Source organism: Myxine glutinosa, chromosome 13 (genome assembly GCF_964187855.1).
Source record: "Myxine glutinosa chromosome 13, kmMyxGlut1.1, whole genome shotgun sequence".
Taxonomy (NCBI): domain Eukaryota; kingdom Metazoa; phylum Chordata; class Myxini; order Myxiniformes; family Myxinidae; genus Myxine; species Myxine glutinosa.
Genome location: NC_136273.1, coordinates 5,218,433 through 5,237,243, shown reverse-complemented (window position 1 = coordinate 5,237,243; position 18,811 = coordinate 5,218,433).

Here is an 18,811-nt window from a genome sequence, read left to right as displayed (position 1 = left end):
TTGCACTTGTGATAGTGTTGAAAAACCACTTTTTGCACTTGTGTTAGTGTTGAAAAACCACTTTTCGTACTTGTGTTGGTGCAGGAAACCACTTTTCGCACTTGTGTTAGTGTTGAAAAACCACTTTTCGCACTTGTTAGTGTTGAAAAACCACTTTTCGCACTTGTGTTGGTGCAGGAAACCACTTTTGCACTTGTATTAGTGTGGAAAAACCACTTTTCGCACTTGTGTTAGTGTTGAAAAACCACTTTTTGCTCTTGTGTTGGTGCAGGAAACCACTTTTGCACTTGTATTAGAGTTGAAAAAACACTTTTCGCACTTGTGATAGTGTTGAAAAACCACTTTTTGCACTTGTGTTGGTGCAGGACACCACTTTTGCACTTGTGATATTGTAGAAAAACCACTTTTCGCACTTGTGTTAGTGCTGAAAAACCACTTTTCGCACTTGTGTTGGTGCAGGAAATCACTTTTGCACTTGTATTAGTGTGGAAAAACCACTTTTCGCACTTGTGTTAGTGTTGAAAAACCACTTTTCGCACTTGTTTTAGTGTTGAAAATCCACTTTTCGCACTTCTGTTAGTGTTGAAAAAATACTTTTTGCACTTGTGTTGGTGCAGGAAACCACTTTTGCACTTGTATTAGTGTGGCAAAAACCACTTTTCGCACTTGTGTTAATGTTGAAAAACCACTTTTCGCACTTGTATTAGTGTGGAAAAAACACTTTTTGCACTTGTGATAGTGTTGAAAAACCACTTTTCGCACTTGTGTTGGCGCAGGAAACCACTTTTGCACTTGCATTAGTGTGGAAAAACCACTTTTCGCACTTGTGTTAGTGTTGAAAAACCACTTTTCGCACTTGTGTTAGTGTTGAAAAACCACTTTTCACACTTGTGTTGGTGCAGGAAACCACTTTTGCACTTGTATTAGTGTGGAAAAACCACTTTTCGCATTTGTGTTAGTGTTGAAAAACCACTTTTGGCACTTGTGTTAGTGTTGAAACACCACTTTTCGCACTTGTGTTAGTGTTGAAAAACCACTTTTCGCACTTGTGTTAGTGTTGAAAAACCACTTTTCGCACTTGTGTTAGTGTTGAAAAACCACTTTTCGCACTTGTGTTAGTGTTGAAAAACCACTTTTCGCACTTGTGTTAGTGTTGAAAAACCACTTTTCGCACTTGTGTTAGTGTTGAAAAACCACTTTTCGCACTTGTGTTAGTGTTGAAAAACCACTTTTCGCACTTGTGTTAGTGTTGAAAAACCACTTTTCGCACTTGTGTTGGTGCAGGAAACCACTTTTGCACTTGTATTAGTGTTGAAAAACCACTTTTCGCACTTGTATTAGTGTTGAAAAACCACTTTTCGTACTTGTGTTGGTGCAGGAAACCACTTTTCGCACTTGTGTTAGTGTTGAAAAACCACTTTTCGCACTTGTTAGTGTTGAAAAACCACTTTTCGCACTTGTGTTGGTGCAGGAAACCACTTTTCGCACTTGTATTAGTGTGGAAAAACCACTTTTCGCACTTGTTAGTGTGGAAAAACCACTTTTCGCACTTGTTAGTGTTGAAAAACCACTTTTCGCACTTGTGTTAGTGTTGAAAAGCCACTTTTTGCACTTGTGTTGGTGCAGGAAACCACTTTTGCACTTGTATTAGAGTTGAAAAAACACTTTTCGCATTGTGATAGTGTTGAAAAACCACTTTTCGCACTTGTGTTGGTGCAGGAAACCACTTTTGCACTTGTATTAGTGTGGAAAAACCACTTTTCGCACTTGTGTTAGTGTTGAAAAACCACTTTCGCACTTGTTTTAGTGTTGAAAATCCACTTTTCGCACTTGTTAGTGTTGAAAAAATACTTTTTGCACTTGTGTTGGTGCAGGAAACCACTTTTGCACTTGTATTAGTGTGGAAAAACCACTTTTCGCACTTGTGTTAGTGTTGAAAAACCACTTTTCGCACTTGTATTAGTGTGGAAAAAACACTTTTTGCACTTGTGTTAGTGTTGACAAACCACTTTTCGCACTTGTGTTGGTGCAGGAAACCACTTTTGCACTTGTATTAGTGTGGAAAAACCACTTTTCGCACTTGTGTTAGTGTTGGCAAACCACTTTTCGCACTTGTGTTGGTGCTGGAAACCACTTTTGCACTTGTGATAGTGTTGAAAAACCACTTTTCGCACTTGTGTTAGTGTTGAAAAACCACTTTTCGTACTTGTGTTGGTGCAGGAAACCACTTTTCGCACTTGTGTTAGTGTTGAAAAACCACTTTTCGCACTTGTTAGTGTTGAAAAACCACTTTTCGCACTTGTGTTGGTGTAGGAAACCACTTTTGCACTTGTATTAGTGTGGAAAAACCACTTTTCGCACTTGTGTTAGTGTTGAAAAACCACTTTTTGCATTTGTGTTGGTGCAGGAAACCACTTTTGCACTTGTATTAGAGTTGAAAAAACACTTTTCGCACTTGTGATAGTGTTGAAAAACCACTTTTTGCACTTGTGTTGGTGCAGGACACCACTTTTGCACTTGTGATATTGTAGAAAAACCACTTTTCGCACTTGTGTTAGTGCTGAAAAACCACTTTTCGCACTTGTGTTGGTGCAGGAAACCACTTTTGCACTTGTATTAGTGTGGCAAAAACCACTTTTCGCACTTGTGTTAGTGTTGAAAAACCACTTTTCGCACTTGTATTAGTGTGGAAAAAACACTTTTTGCACTTGTGATAGTGTTGAAAAACCACTTTTCGCACTTGTGTTGGCGCAGGAAACCACTTTTGCACTTGCATTAGTGTGGAAAAACCACTTTTCGCATTTGTGTTAGTGTTGAAAAACCACTTTTCGCACTTGTGTTAGTGTTGAAAAACCACTTTTCACACTTGTGTTGGTGCAGGAAACCACTTTTGCACTTGTATTAGTGTGGAAAAACCACTTTTTGCATTTGTGTTAGTGTTGAAAAACCACTTTTGGCACTTGTGTTAGTGTTGAAACACCACTTTTCGCACTTGTGTTAGTGTTGAAAAACCACTTTTCGCACTTGTGTTAGTGTTGAAAAACCACTTTTCGCACTTGTGTTAGTGTTGAAAAACCACTTTTCGCACTTGTGTTAGTGTTGAAAAACCACTTTTCGCACTTGTGTTAGTGTTGAAAAACCACTTTTCGCACTTGTGTTAGTGTTGAAAAACCACTTTTCGCACTTGTGTTAGTGTTGAAAAACCACTTTTCGCACTTGTGTTAGTGTTGAAAAACCACTTTTCGCACTTGTGTTAGTGTTGAAAAACCACTTTTCGCACTTGTGTTGGTGCAGGAAACCACTTTTGCACTTGTATTAGTGTTGAAAAACCACTTTTCGCACTTGTATTAGTGTTGAAAAACCACTTTTCGTACTTGTGTTGGTGCAGGAAACCACTTTTCGCACTTGTGTTAGTGTTGAAAAACCACTTTTCGCACTTGTTAGTGTTGAAAAACCACTTTTCGCACTTGTGTTGGTGCAGGAAACCACTTTTCGCACTTGTATTAGTGTGGAAAAACCACTTTTCGCACTTGTTAGTGTTGAAAAACCACTTTTCGCACTTGTGTTAGTGTTGAAAAGCCACTTTTTGCACTTGTGTTGGTGCAGGAAACCACTTTTGCACTTGTATTAGAGTTGAAAAAACACTTTTCGCACTTGTGATAGTGTTGAAAAACCACTTTTCGCACTTGTGTTGGTGCAGGAAACCACTTTTGCACTTGTATTAGTGTGGAAAAACCACTTTTCGCACTTGTGTTAGTGTTGAAAAACCACTTTTCGCACTTGTTTTAGTGTTGAAAATCCACTTTTCGCACTTGTTAGTGTTGAAAAAATACTTTTTGCACTTGTGTTGGTGCAGGAAACCACTTTTGCACTTGTATTAGTGTGGAAAAACCACTTTTCGCACTTGTGTTAGTGTTGAAAAACCACTTTTCGCACTTGTATTAGTGTGGAAAAAACACTTTTTGCACTTGTGATAGTGTTGAAAAACCACTTTTCGCACTTGTGTTGGCACAGGAAACCACTTTTGCACTTGCATTAGTGTGGAAAAACCACTTTTCGCACTTGTGTTAGTGTTGAAAAACCACTTTTCGCACTTGTGTTAGTGTTGAAAAACCACTTTTCACACTTGTGTTAGTGTTGAAAAACCACTTTTGCACGTGTATTAGTGTGGAAAAACCACTTTTCGCACTTGTGTTAGTGTAGAAAAACCACTTTTCGCACTTGTGTTGGTGCAGGAAACCACTTTTGCACTTATATTAGTGTGGAAAAACCACTTTTCGCACGTGTTAGTGTTGAAAAACCACTTCGCACTTGTGTTAGTGTTGAAAAACCACTTTTCGCACTTGTGTTGGTGCAGGAAACCACTTTTGCACTTGTATTAGTGTGGAAAAAACACTTTTGCACTTGTGATAGTGTTGAAAAACCACTTTGCAGTTGTGTTTGTGTTGAAAAACCACTTTTCGCACTTGTGTTAGTGTTGAAAAACCACTTTTCGCACTTGTGTTGGTGCAGGAAACCACTTTTGCACTTGTATTAGTGTGGAAAAAACACTTTTGCACTTGTGATAGTGTTGAAAAACCACTTTGCAGTTGTGTTTGTGTTGAAAAACCACTTTTGCACTTGTATTAGTGTGGAAAAACCACTTTTCGCACTTGTGTTAGTGTTGAAAAACCACTTTTCGCACTTGTATTAGTGTGGAAAAAACACTTTTTGGACTTGTGATAGTGTTGAAAAACCACTTTTCGCACTTGTGTTGGCGCAGTAAACCACTTTTGCACTTGCATTAGTGTGGAAAAACCACTTTTCGCACTTGTGTTAGTGTTGAAAAACCACTTTTCGCACTTGTGTTAGTGTTGAAAAACCACTTTTCACACTTGTGTTAGTGTTGAAAAACCACTTTTGCACTTGTATTAGTGTGGAAAAACCACTTTTCGCACTTGTGTTAGTGTAGAAAAACCACTTTTCGCACTTGTGTTGGTGCAGGAAACCACTTTTGCACTTATATTAGTGTGGAAAAACCACTTTTCACACGTGTTAGTGTTGAAAAACCACTTTTCGCACTTGTGTTAGTGTTGAAAAACCACTTTTCGCACTTGTGTTGGTGCAGGAATCCACTTTTGCACTTGTATTAGTGTGGAAAAAACACTTTTGCACTTGTGATAGTGTTGAAAAACCACTTTGCAGTTGTGTTTGTGTTGAAAAACCACTTTTCGCACTTGTGTTCGTGTTGAAAAACCACTTTTCGCACTTGTGTTGGTGCAGGAAACCACTTTTGCACTTGTATTAGTGTGGAAAAACCACTTTTCGCACTTGTGTTAGTGTTGAAAAACCACTTTTCACACTTGTGTTAGTGTTGAAAAACCACTTTTCGCACTTGTGTTAGTGTTGAAAAACCACTTTTCGCACTTGTGTTAATGTTGAAAAACCACTTTTCGCACTTGTGTTGTTGCAGGAAACCACTTTTGCACTTGTATTAGTGTGGAAAAACCACTTTTGCACTTGTATTAGTGTGGAAAAAACACTTTTTGCACTTGTGATAGTGTTGAAAAACCAATTTTCGCACTTGTGTTAGTGTTGAAAAACCACTTTTCGTACTTGTGTTGGTGCAGGAAACCACTTTTGCACTTGTATTAGTGTGGAAAAACCACTTTTCGCACTTGTGTTAGTGTTGAAAAACCACTTTTCGCACTTGCGTTAGTGTTGAAAAACCACTTTTTGCACTTGTGTTAGTGTTGAAAAACCACTTTTTGCACTTGTGTTGGTGCAGGACACCACTTTTACACTTGTGATATTGTAGAAAAACCACTTTTCGCACTTGTGTTAGTGCTGAAAAACCACTTTTCGCACTTGTGTTGGTGCAGGAAATCACTTTTGCACTTGCATTAGTGTGGAAAAACCACTTTTCGCACTTGTGTTAGTGTTGAAAAACCACTTTTCGCACTTGTTTTAGTGTTGAAAATCCACTTTTCGCACTTCTGTTAGTGTTGAAAAAATACTTTTTGCACTTGTGTTGGTGCAGGAAACCACTTTTGCACTTGTATTAGTGTGGCAAAAACCACTTTTCGCACTTGTGTTGGCGCAGGAAACCACTTTTGCACTTGCATTAGTGTGGAAAAACCACTTTTCGCACTTGTGTTAGTGTTGAAAAACCACTTTTCGCACTTGTGTTAGTGTTGAAAAACCACTTTTCACACTTGTGTTGGTGCAGGAAACCACTTTTGCACTTGTATTAGTATGGAAAAAACACTTTTTGCACATGTGATAGTGTTGAAAAACCACTTTTCGCACTTGTGTTAGTGTTGAAAAACCACTTTTCGCACTTGTGTTGGTGCAGGAAACCACTTTTGCACTTGTATTAGTGTGGAAAAACCACTTTTCGCATTTGTTAGTGTTGAAAAACCACTTTTGGCACTTGTGTTAGTGTTGAAACACCACTTTTCGCACTTGTGTTAGTGTTGAAAAACCACTTTTCGCACTTGTGTTAGTGTTGAAAAACCACTTTTCGCACTTGTGTTAGTGTTGAAAAACCAGTTTTCGCACTTGTGTTGGTGCAGGAAACCACTTTTGCACTTGTATTATGGTGGAAAAACCACTTTTCGCACTTGTGTTAGTGTTGAAAAACCACTTTTCGCACTTGTGTTAGTGTTGAAAAACCACTTTTCGCACTTGTGTTAGTGTTGAAAAACCACTTTTCGCACTTGTGTTAGTGTTGAAAAACCACTTTTCGCACTTGTGTTAGTGTTGACAAACCACTTTTCGCACTTGTGTTGGTGCAGGAAACCACTTTTGCACTTGTATTAGTGTGGAAAAACCACTTTTCGCACTTGTGTTAGTGTTGGCAAACCACTTTTCGCACTTGTGTTGGTGCTGGAAACCACTTTTGCACTTGTGATAGTGTTGAAAAACCACTTTTTGCACTTGTGATAGTGTTGAAAAACCACTTTTCGCACTTGTGTTAGTGTTGAAAAACCACTTTTCGCACTTGTGTTAGTGTTGAAAAACCACTTTTCACACTTGTGTTAGTGTTGAAAAACCACTTTTGCACGTGTATTAGTGTGGAAAAACCACTTTTCGCACTTGTGTTAGTGTAGAAAAACCACTTTTCGCACTTGTGTTGGTGCAGGAAACCACTTTTGCACTTATATTAGTGTGGAAAAACCACTTTTCGCACCTGTTAGTGTTGAAAAACCACTTCGCACTTGTGTTAGTGTTGAAAAACCACTTTTCGCACTTGTGTTGGTGCAGGAAACCACTTTTGCACTTGTATTAGTGTGGAAAAAACACTTTTGCACTTGTGATAGTGTTGAAAAACCACTTTGCAGTTGTGTTTGTGTTGAAAAACCACTTTTCGCACTTGTGTTAGTGTTGAAAAACCACTTTTCGCACTTGTGTTGGTGCAGGAAACCACTTTTGCACTTGTATTAGTGTGGAAAAAACACTTTTGCACTTGTGATAGTGTTGAAAAACCACTTTGCAGTTGTGTTTGTGTTGAAAAACCACTTTTGCACTTGTATTAGTGTGGAAAAACCACTTTTCGCACTTGTGTTAGTGTTGAAAAACCACTTTGCGCACTTGTATTAGTGTGGAAAAAACACTTTTTGGACTTGTGATAGTGTTGAAAAACCACTTTTCGCACTTGTGTTGGCGCAGGAAACCACTTTTGCACTTGCATTAGTGTGGAAAAACCACTTTTCGCACTTGTGTTAGTGTTGAAAAACCACTTTTCGCACTTGTGTTAGTGTTGAAAAACCACTTTTCACACTTGTGTTAGTGTTGAAAAACCACTTTTCGCACTTGTGTTAATGTTGAAAAACCACTTTTCGCACTTGTGTTGTTGCAGGAAACCACTTTTGCACTTGTATTAGTGTGGAAAAACCACTTTTGCACTTGTATTAGTGTGGAAAAAACACTTTTTGCACTTGTGATAGTGTTGAAAAACCACTTTTCGCACTTGTGTTAGTGTTGAAAAACCACTTTTCGTACTTGTGTTGGTGCAGGAAACCACTTTTGCACTTGTATTAGTGTGGAAAAACCACTTTTCGCACTTGTGTTAGTGTTGAAAAACCACTTTTCGCACTTGCGTTAGTGTTGAAAAACCACTTTTTGCACTTGTGTTAGTGTTGAAAAACCACTTTTTGCACTTGTTTTGGTGCAGGACACCACTTTTGCACTTGTGATATTGTAGAAAAACCACTTTTCGCACTTGTGTTAGTGCTGAAAAACCACTTTTCGCACTTGTGTTGGTGCAGGAAATCACTTTTGCACTTGTATTAGTGTGGAAAAACCACTTTTCGCACTTGTGTTAGTGTTGAAAAACCACTTTTCGCACTTGTTTTAGTGTTGAAAATCCACTTTTCGCACTTCTATTAGTGTTGAAAAAATACTTTTTGCACTTGTGTTGGTGCAGGAAACCACTTTTGCACTTGTATTAGTGTGGCAAAAACCACTTTTCGCACTTGTGTTAGTGTTGAAAAACCACTTTTCGCACTTGTGTTAGTGTTGAAAAACCACTTTTCGCACTTGTTTTAGTGTTGAAAATCCACTTTTTGCACTTGTGATAGTGTTGAAAAACCACTTTTCGCACTTGTGTTGGCGCAGGAAACCACTTTTGCACTTGCATTAGTGTGGAAAAACCACTTTTCGCACTTGTGTTAGTGTTGAAAAACCACTTTTCGCACTTGTGTTAGTGTTGAAAAACCACTTTTCGCACTTGTGTTAGTGTTGAAAAACCACTTTTCACACTTGTGTTGGTGCAGGAAACCACTTTTGCACTTGTATTAGTATGGAAAAAACACTTTTTGCACATGTGATAGTGTTGAAAAACCACTTTTCGCACTTGTGTTAGTGTTGAAAAACCACTTTTCGCACTTGTGTTGGTGCAGGAAACCACTTTTGCACTTGTATTAGTGTGGAAAAACCACTTTTCGCACTTGTGTTAGTGTTGAAAAACCACTTTTCGCACTTGTGTTAGTGTTGAAAAACCACTTTTCGCACTTGTGTTAGTGTTGAAAAACCACTTTTCGCACTTGTGTTAGTGTTGAAAAACCACTTTTCGCACTTGTGTTAGTGTTGACAAACCACTTTTCGCACTTGTGTTGGTGCAGGAAACCACTTTTGCACTTGTATTAGTGTGGAAAAACCACTTTTCGCACTTGTGTTAGTGTTGGCAAACCACTTTTCGCACTTGTGTTGGTGCTGGAAACCACTTTTGCACTTGTGATAGTGTTGAAAAACCACTTTTTGCACTTGTGTTAGTGTTGAAAAACCACTTTTCGCACTTGTGTTAGTGTTGACAAACCACTTTTCGCACTTGTGTTGGCGCAGGAAACCACTTTTGCACTTGCATTAGTGTGGAAAAACCACTTTTCGCACTTGTGTTAGTGTTGAAAAACCACTTTTCGCACTTGTGTTAGTGTTGAAAAACCACTTTTCACACTTGTGTTAGTGTTGAAAAACCACTTTTCGCACTTGTGTTAATGTTGAAAAACCACTTTTCGCACTTGTGTTGTTGCAGGAAACCACTTTTGCACTTGTATTAGTGTGGAAAAACCACTTTTGCACTTGTATTAGTGTGGAAAAAACACTTTTTGCACTTGTGATAGTGTTGAAAAACCACTTTTCGCACTTGTGTTAGTGTTGAAAAACCACTTTTCGTACTTGTGTTGGTGCAGGAAACCACTTTTGCACTTGTATTAGTGTGGAAAAACCACTTTTCGCACTTGTGTTAGTGTTGAAAAACCACTTTTCGCACTTGCGTTAGTGTTGAAAAACCACTTTTTGCACTTGTGTTAGTGTTGAAAAACCACTTTTTGCACTTGTTTTGGTGCAGGACACCACTTTTGCACTTGTGATATTGTAGAAAAACCACTTTTCGCACTTGTGTTAGTGCTGAAAAACCACTTTTCGCACTTGTGTTGGTGCAGGAAATCACTTTTGCACTTGTATTAGTGTGGAAAAACCACTTTTCGCACTTGTGTTAGTGTTGAAAAACCACTTTTCGCACTTGTTTTAGTGTTGAAAATCCACTTTTCGCACTTCTATTAGTGTTGAAAAAATACTTTTTGCACTTGTGTTGGTGCAGGAAACCACTTTTGCACTTGTATTAGTGTGGCAAAAACCACTTTTCGCACTTGTGTTAGTGTTGAAAAACCACTTTTCGCACTTGTGTTAGTGTTGAAAAACCACTTTTCGCACTTGTTTTAGTGTTGAAAATCCACTTTTTGCACTTGTGATAGTGTTGAAAAACCACTTTTCGCACTTGTGTTGGCGCAGGAAACCACTTTTGCACTTGCATTAGTGTGGAAAAACCACTTTTCGCACTTGTGTTAGTGTTGAAAAACCACTTTTCGCACTTGTGTTAGTGTTGAAAAACCACTTTTCGCACTTGTGTTAGTGTTGAAAAACCACTTTTCACACTTGTGTTGGTGCAGGAAACCACTTTTGCACTTGTATTAGTATGGAAAAAACACTTTTTGCACATGTGATAGTGTTGAAAAACCACTTTTCGCACTTGTGTTAGTGTTGAAAAACCACTTTTCGCACTTGTGTTGGTGCAGGAAACCACTTTTGCACTTGTATTAGTGTGGAAAAACCACTTTTCGCACTTGTGTTAGTGTTGAAAAACCACTTTTCGCACTTGTGTTAGTGTTGAAAAACCACTTTTCGCACTTGTGTTAGTGTTGAAAAACCACTTTTCGCACTTGTGTTAGTGTTGAAAAACCACTTTTCGCACTTGTGTTAGTGTTGACAAACCACTTTTCGCACTTGTGTTGGTGCAGGAAACCACTTTTGCACTTGTATTAGTGTGGAAAAACCACTTTTCGCACTTGTGTTAGTGTTGGCAAACCACTTTTCGCACTTGTGTTGGTGCTGGAAACCACTTTTGCACTTGTGATAGTGTTGAAAAACCACTTTTTGCACTTGTGTTAGTGTTGAAAAACCACTTTTCGTACTTGTGTTGGTGCAGGAAACCACTTTTCGCACTTGTGTTAGTGTTGAAAAACCACTTTTCGCACTTGTTAGTGTTGAAAAACCACTTTTCGCACTTGTGTTGGTGCAGGAAACCACTTTTGCACTTGTATTAGTGTGGAAAAACCACTTTTCGCACTTGTGTTAGTGTTGAAAAACCACTTTTTGCTCTTGTGTTGGTGCAGGAAACCACTTTTGCACTTGTATTAGAGTTGAAAAAACACTTTTCGCACTTGTGATAGTGTTGAAAAACCACTTTTTGCACTTGTGTTGGTGCAGGACACCACTTTTGCACTTGTGATATTGTAGAAAAACCACTTTTCGCACTTGTGTTAGTGCTGAAAAACCACTTTTCGCACTTGTGTTGGTGCAGGAAATCACTTTTGCACTTGTATTAGTGTGGAAAAACCACTTTTCGCACTTGTGTTAGTGTTGAAAAACCACTTTTCGCACTTGTTTTAGTGTTGAAAATCCACTTTTCGCACTTCTGTTAGTGTTGAAAAAATACTTTTTGAACTTGTGTTGGTGCAGGAAACCACTTTTGCACTTGTATTAGTGTGGCAAAAACCACTTTTCGCACTTGTGTTAATGTTGAAAAACCACTTTTCGCACTTGTATTAGTGTGGAAAAAACACTTTTTGCACTTGTGATAGTGTTGAAAAACCACTTTTCGCACTTGTGTTGGCGCAGGAAACCACTTTTGCACTTGCATTAGTGTGGAAAAACCACTTTTCGCACTTGTGTTAGTGTTGAAAAACCACTTTTCGCACTTGTGTTAGTGTTGAAAAACCACTTTTCACACTTGTGTTGGTGCAGGAAACCACTTTTGCACTTGTATTAGTGTGGAAAAACCACTTTTCGCATTTGTGTTAGTGTTGAAAAACCACTTTTGGCACTTGTGTTAGTGTTGAAACACCACTTTTCGCACTTGTGTTAGTGTTGAAAAACCACTTTTCGCACTTGTGTTAGTGTTGAAAAACCACTTTTCGCACTTGTGTTAGTGTTGAAAAACCACTTTTCGCACTTGTGTTAGTGTTGAAAAACCACTTTTCGCACTTGTGTTAGTGTTGAAAAACCACTTTTCGCACTTGTGTTAGTGTTGAAAAACCACTTTTCGCACTTGTGTTAGTGTTGAAAAACCACTTTTCGCACTTGTGTTAGTGTTGAAAAACCACTTTTCGCATTTGTGTTGGTGCAGGAAACCACTTTTGCACTTGTATTAGTGTTGAAAAACCACTTTTCGCACTTGTATTAGTGTTGAAAAACCACTTTTCGTACTTGTGTTGGTGCAGGAAACCACTTTTCGCACTTGTGTTAGTGTTGAAAAACCACTTTTCGCACTTGTTAGTGTTGAAAAACCACTTTTCGCACTTGCGTTGGTGCAGGAAACCACTTTTCGCACTTGTATTAGTGTGGAAAAACCACTTTTCGCACTTGTTAGTGTGGAAAAACCACTTTTCGCACTTGTTAGTGTTGAAAAACCACTTTTCGCACTTGTGTTAGTGTTGAAAAGCCACTTTTTGCACTTGTGTTGGTGCAGGAAACCACTTTTGCACTTGTATTAGAGTTGAAAAAACACTTTTCGCACTTGTGATAGTGTTGAAAAACCACTTTTCGCACTTGTGTTGGTGCAGGAAACCACTTTTGCACTTGTATTAGTGTGGAAAAACCACTTTTCGCACTTGTGTTAGTGTTGAAAAACCACTTTCGCACTTGTTTTAGTGTTGAAAATCCACTTTTCGCACTTGTTAGTGTTGAAAAAATACTTTTTGCACTTGTGTTGGTGCAGGAAACCACTTTTGCACTTGTATTAGTGTGGAAAAACCACTTTTCGCACTTGTGTTAGTGTTGAAAAACCACTTTTCGCACTTGTATTAGTGTGGAAAAAACACTTTTTGCACTTGTGTTAGTGTTGACAAACCACTTTTCGCACTTGTGTTGGTGCAGGAAACCACTTTTGCACTTGTATTAGTGTGGAAAAACCACTTTTCGCACTTGTGTTAGTGTTGGCAAACCACTTTTCGCACTTGTGTTGGTGCTGGAAACCACTTTTGCACTTGTGATAGTGTTGAAAAACCACTTTTCGCACTTGTGTTAGTGTTGAAAAACCACTTTTCGTACTTGTGTTGGTGCAGGAAACCACTTTTCGCACTTGTGTTAGTGTTGAAAAACCACTTTTCGCACTTGTTAGTGTTGAAAAACCACTTTTCGCACTTGTGTTGGTGTAGGAAACCACTTTTGCACTTGTATTAGTGTGGAAAAACCACTTTTCGCACTTGTGTTAGTGTTGAAAAACCACTTTTTGCATTTGTGTTGGTGCAGGAAACCACTTTTGCACTTGTATTAGAGTTGAAAAAACACTTTTCGCACTTGTGATAGTGTTGAAAAACCACTTTTTGCACTTGTGTTGGTGCAGGACACCACTTTTGCACTTGTGATATTGTAGAAAAACCACTTTTCGCACTTGTGTTAGTGCTGAAAAACCACTTTTCGCACTTGTGTTGGTGCAGGAAACCACTTTTGCACTTGTATTAGTGTGGCAAAAACCACTTTTCGCACTTGTGTTAGTGTTGAAAAACCACTTTTCGCACTTGTATTAGTGTGGAAAAAACACTTTTTGCACTTGTGATAGTGTTGAAAAACCACTTTTCGCACTTGTGTTGGCGCAGGAAACCACTTTTGCACTTGCATTAGTGTGGAAAAACCACTTTTCGCACTTGTGTTAGTGTTGAAAAACCACTTTTCGCACTTGTGTTAGTGTTGAAAAACCACTTTTCACACTTGTGTTGGTGCAGGAAACCACTTTTGCACTTGTATTAGTGTGGAAAAACCACTTTTTGCATTTGTGTTAGTGTTGAAAAACCACTTTTGGCACTTGTGTTAGTGTTGAAACACCACTTTTCGCACTTGTGTTAGTGTTGAAAAACCACTTTTCGCACTTGTGTTAGTGTTGAAAAACCACTTTTCGCACTTGTGTTAGTGTTGAAAAACCACTTTTCGCACTTGTGTTAGTGTTGAAAAACCACTTTTCGCACTTGTGTTAGTGTTGAAAAACCACTTTTCGCACTTGTGTTAGTGTTGAAAAACCACTTTTCGCACTTGTGTTAGTGTTGAAAAACCACTTTTCGCACTTGTGTTAGTGTTGAAAAACCACTTTTCGCACTTGTGTTAGTGTTGAAAAACCACTTTTCGCACTTGTGTTGGTGCAGGAAACCACTTTTGCACTTGTATTAGTGTTGAAAAACCACTTTTCGCACTTGTATTAGTGTTGAAAAACCACTTTTCGTACTTGTGTTGGTGCAGGAAACCACTTTTCGCACTTGTGTTAGTGTTGAAAAACCACTTTTCGCACTTGTTAGTGTTGAAAAACCACTTTTCGCACTTGTGTTGGTGCAGGAAACCACTTTTCGCACTTGTATTAGTGTGGAAAAACCACTTTTCGCACTTGTTAGTGTTGAAAAACCACTTTTCGCACTTGTGTTAGTGTTGAAAAGCCACTTTTTGCACTTGTGTTGGTGCAGGAAACCACTTTTGCACTTGTATTAGAGTTGAAAAAACACTTTTCGCACTTGTGATAGTGTTGAAAAACCACTTTTCGCACTTGTGTTGGTGCAGGAAACCACTTTTGCACTTGTATTAGTGTGGAAAAACCACTTTTCGCACTTGTGTTAGTGTTGAAAAACCACTTTTCGCACTTGTTTTAGTGTTGAAAATCCACTTTTCGCACTTGTTAGTGTTGAAAAAATACTTTTTGCACTTGTGTTGGTGCAGGAAACCACTTTTGCACTTGTATTAGTGTGGAAAAACCACTTTTCGCACTTGTGTTAGTGTTGAAAAACCACTTTTCGCACTTGTATTAGTGTGGAAAAAACACTTTTTGCACTTGTGATAGTGTTGAAAAACCAATTTTCGCACTTGTGTTGGCGCAGGAAACCACTTTTGCACTTGCATTAGTGTGGAAAAACCACTTTTCGCACTTGTGTTAGTGTTGAAAAACCACTTTTCGCACTTGTGTTAGTGTTGAAAAACCACTTTTCACACTTGTGTTAGTGTTGAAAAACCACTTTTGCACGTGTATTAGTGTGGAAAAACCACTTTTCGCACTTGTGTTAGTGTAGAAAAACCACTTTTCGCACTTGTGTTGGTGCAGGAAACCACTTTTGCACTTATATTAGTGTGGAAAAACCACTTTTCGCACGTGTTAGTGTTGAAAAACCACTTCGCACTTGTGTTAGTGTTGAAAAACCACTTTTCGCACTTGTGTTGGTGCAGGAAACCACTTTTGCACTTGTATTAGTGTGGAAAAAACACTTTTGCACTTGTGATAGTGTTGAAAAACCACTTTGCAGTTGTGTTTGTGTTGAAAAACCACTTTTCGCACTTGTGTTAGTGTTGAAAAACCACTTTTCGCACTTGTGTTGGTGCAGGAAACCACTTTTGCACTTGTATTAGTGTGGAAAAAACACTTTTGCACTTGTGATAGTGTTGAAAAACCACTTTGCAGTTGTGTTTGTGTTGAAAAACCACTTTTGCACTTGTATTAGTGTGGAAAAACCACTTTTCGCACTTGTGTTAGTGTTGAAAAACCACTTTTCGCACTTGTATTAGTGTGGAAAAAACACTTTTTGGACTTGTGATAGTGTTGAAAAACCACTTTTCGCACTTGTGTTGGCGCAGGAAACCACTTTTGCACTTGCATTAGTGTGGAAAAACCACTTTTCGCACTTGTGTTAGTGTTGAAAAACCACTTTTCGCACTTGTGTTAGTGTTGAAAAACCACTTTTCACACTTGTGTTAGTGTTGAAAAACCACTTTTGCACTTGTATTAGTGTGGAAAAACCACTTTTCGCACTTGTGTTAGTGTAGAAAAACCACTTTTCGCACTTGTGTTGGTGCAGGAAACCACTTTTGCACTTATATTAGTGTGGAAAAACCACTTTTCACACGTGTTAGTGTTGAAAAACCACTTTTCGCACTTGTGTTAGTGTTGAAAAACCACTTTTCGCACTTGTGTTGGTGCAGGAATCCACTTTTGCACTTGTATTAGTGTGGAAAAAACACTTTTGCACTTGTGATAGTGTTGAAAAACCACTTTGCAGTTGTGTTTGTGTTGAAAAACCACTTTTCGCACTTGTGTTAGTGTTGAAAAACCACTTTTCGCACTTGTGTTGGTGCAGGAAACCACTTTTGCACTTGTATTAGTGTGGAAAAACCACTTTTCGCACTTGTGTTAGTGTTGAAAAAACACTTTTCACACTTGTGTTAGTGTTGAAAAACCACTTTTCGCACTTGTGTTAGTGTTGAAAAACCACTTTTCGCACTTGTGTTAATGTTGAAAAACCACTTTTCGCACTTGTGTTGTTGCAGGAAACCACTTTTGCACTTGTATTAGTGTGGAAAAACCACTTTTGCACTTGTATTAGTGTGGAAAAAACACTTTTTGCACTTGTGATAGTGTTGAAAAACCACTTTTCGCACTTGTGTTAGTGTTGAAAAACCACTTTTCGTACTTGTGTTGGTGCAGGAAACCACTTTTGCACTTGTATTAGTGTGGAAAAACCACTTTTCGCACTTGTGTTAGTGTTGAAAAACCACTTTTCGCACTTGCGTTAGTGTTGAAAAACCACTTTTTGCACTTGTGTTAGTGTTGAAAAACCACTTTTTGCACTTGTGTTGGTGCAGGACACCACTTTTACACTTGTGATATTGTAGAAAAACCACTTTTCGCACTTGTGTTAGTGCTGAAAAACCACTTTTCGCACTTGTGTTGGTGCAGGAAATCACTTTTGCACTTGTATTAGTGTGGAAAAACCACTTTTCGCACTTGTGTTAGTGTTGAAAAACCACTTTTCGCACTTGTTTTAGTGTTGAAAATCCACTTTTCGCACTTCTGTTAGTGTTGAAAAAATACTTTTTGCACTTGTGTTGGTGCAGGAAACCACTTTTGCACTTGTATTAGTGTGGCAAAAACCACTTTTCGCACTTGTGTTGGCGCAGGAAACCACTTTTGCACTTGCATTAGTGTGGAAAAACCACTTTTCGCACTTGTGTTAGTGTTGAAAAACCACTTTTCGCACTTGTGTTAGTGTTGAAAAACCACTTTTCACACTTGTGTTGGTGCAGGAAACCACTTTTGCACTTGTATTAGTATGGAAAAAACACTTTTTGCACATGTGATAGTGTTGAAAAACCACTTTTCGCACTTGTGTTAGTGTTGAAAAACCACTTTTCGCACTTGTGTTGGTGCAGGAAACCACTTTTGCACTTGTATTAGTGTGGAAAAACCACTTTTCGCATTTGTTAGTGTTGAAAAACCACTTTTGGCACTTGTGTTAGTGTTGAAACACCACTTTTCGCACTTGTGTTAGTGTTGAAAAACCACTTTTCGCACTTGTGTTAGTGTTGAAAAACCACTTTTCGCACTTGTGTTAGTGTTGAAAAACCAGTTTTCGCACTTGTGTTGGTGCAGGAAACCACTTTTGCACTTGTATTATGGTGGAAAAACCACTTTTCGCACTTGTGTTAGTGTTGAAAAACCACTTTTCGCACTTGTGTTAGTGTTGAAAAACCACTTTTCGCACTTGTGTTAGTGTTGAAAAACCACTTTTCGCACTTGTGTTAGTGTTGAAAAACCACTTTTCGCACTTGTGTTAGTGTTGACAAACCACTTTTCGCACTTGTGTTGGTGCAGGAAACCACTTTTGCACTTGTATTAGTGTGGAAAAACCACTTTTCGCACTTGTGTTAGTGTTGGCAAACCACTTTTCGCACTTGTGTTGGTGCTGGAAACCACTTTTGCACTTGTGATAGTGTTGAAAAACCACTTTTTGCACTTGTGATAGTGTTGAAAAACCACTTTTCGCACTTGTGTTAGTGTTGAAAAACCACTTTTCGCACTTGTGTTAGTGTTGAAAAACCACTTTTCACACTTGTGTTAGTGTTGAAAAACCACTTTTGCACGTGTATTAGTGTGGAAAAACCACTTTTCGCACTTGTGTTAGTGTAGAAAAACCACTTTTCGCACTTGTGTTGGTGCAGGAAACCACTTTTGCACTTATATTAGTGTGGAAAAACCACTTTTCGCACCTGTTAGTGTTGAAAAACCACTTCGCACTTGTGTTAGTGTTGAAAAACCACTTTTCGCACTTGTGTTGGTGCAGGAAACCACTTTTGCACTTGTATTAGTGTGGAAAAAACACTTTTGCACTTGTGATAGTGTTGAAAAACCACTTTGCAGTTGTGTTTGTGTTGAAAAACCACTTTTCGCACTTGTGTTAGTGTTGAAAAACCACTTTTCGCACTTGTGTTGGTGCAGGAAACCACTTTTGCACTTGTATTAGTGTGGAAAAAACACTTTTGCACTTGTGATAGTGTTGAAAAACCACTTTGCAGTTGTGTTTGTGTTGAAAAACCACTTTTGCACTTGTATTAGTGTGGAAAAACCACTTTTCGCACTTGTGTTAGTGTTGAAAAACCACTTTTCGCACTTGTATTAGTGTGGAAAAAACACTTTTTGGACTTGTGATAGTGTTGAAAAACCACTTTTCGCACTTGTGTTGGCGCAGGAAACCACTTTTGCACTTGCATTAGTGTGGAAAAACCACTTTTCGCACTTGTGTTAGTGTTGAAAAACCACTTTTCGCACTTGTGTTAGTGTTGAAAAACCACTTTTCACACTTGTGTTAGTGTTGAAAAACCACTTTTGCACTTGTATTAGTGTGGAAAAACCACTTTTCGCACTTGTGTTAGTGTAGAAAAACCACTTTTCGCACTTGTGTTGGTGCAGGAAACCACTTTTGCACTTATATTAGTGTGGAAAAACCACTTTTCACACGTGTTAGTG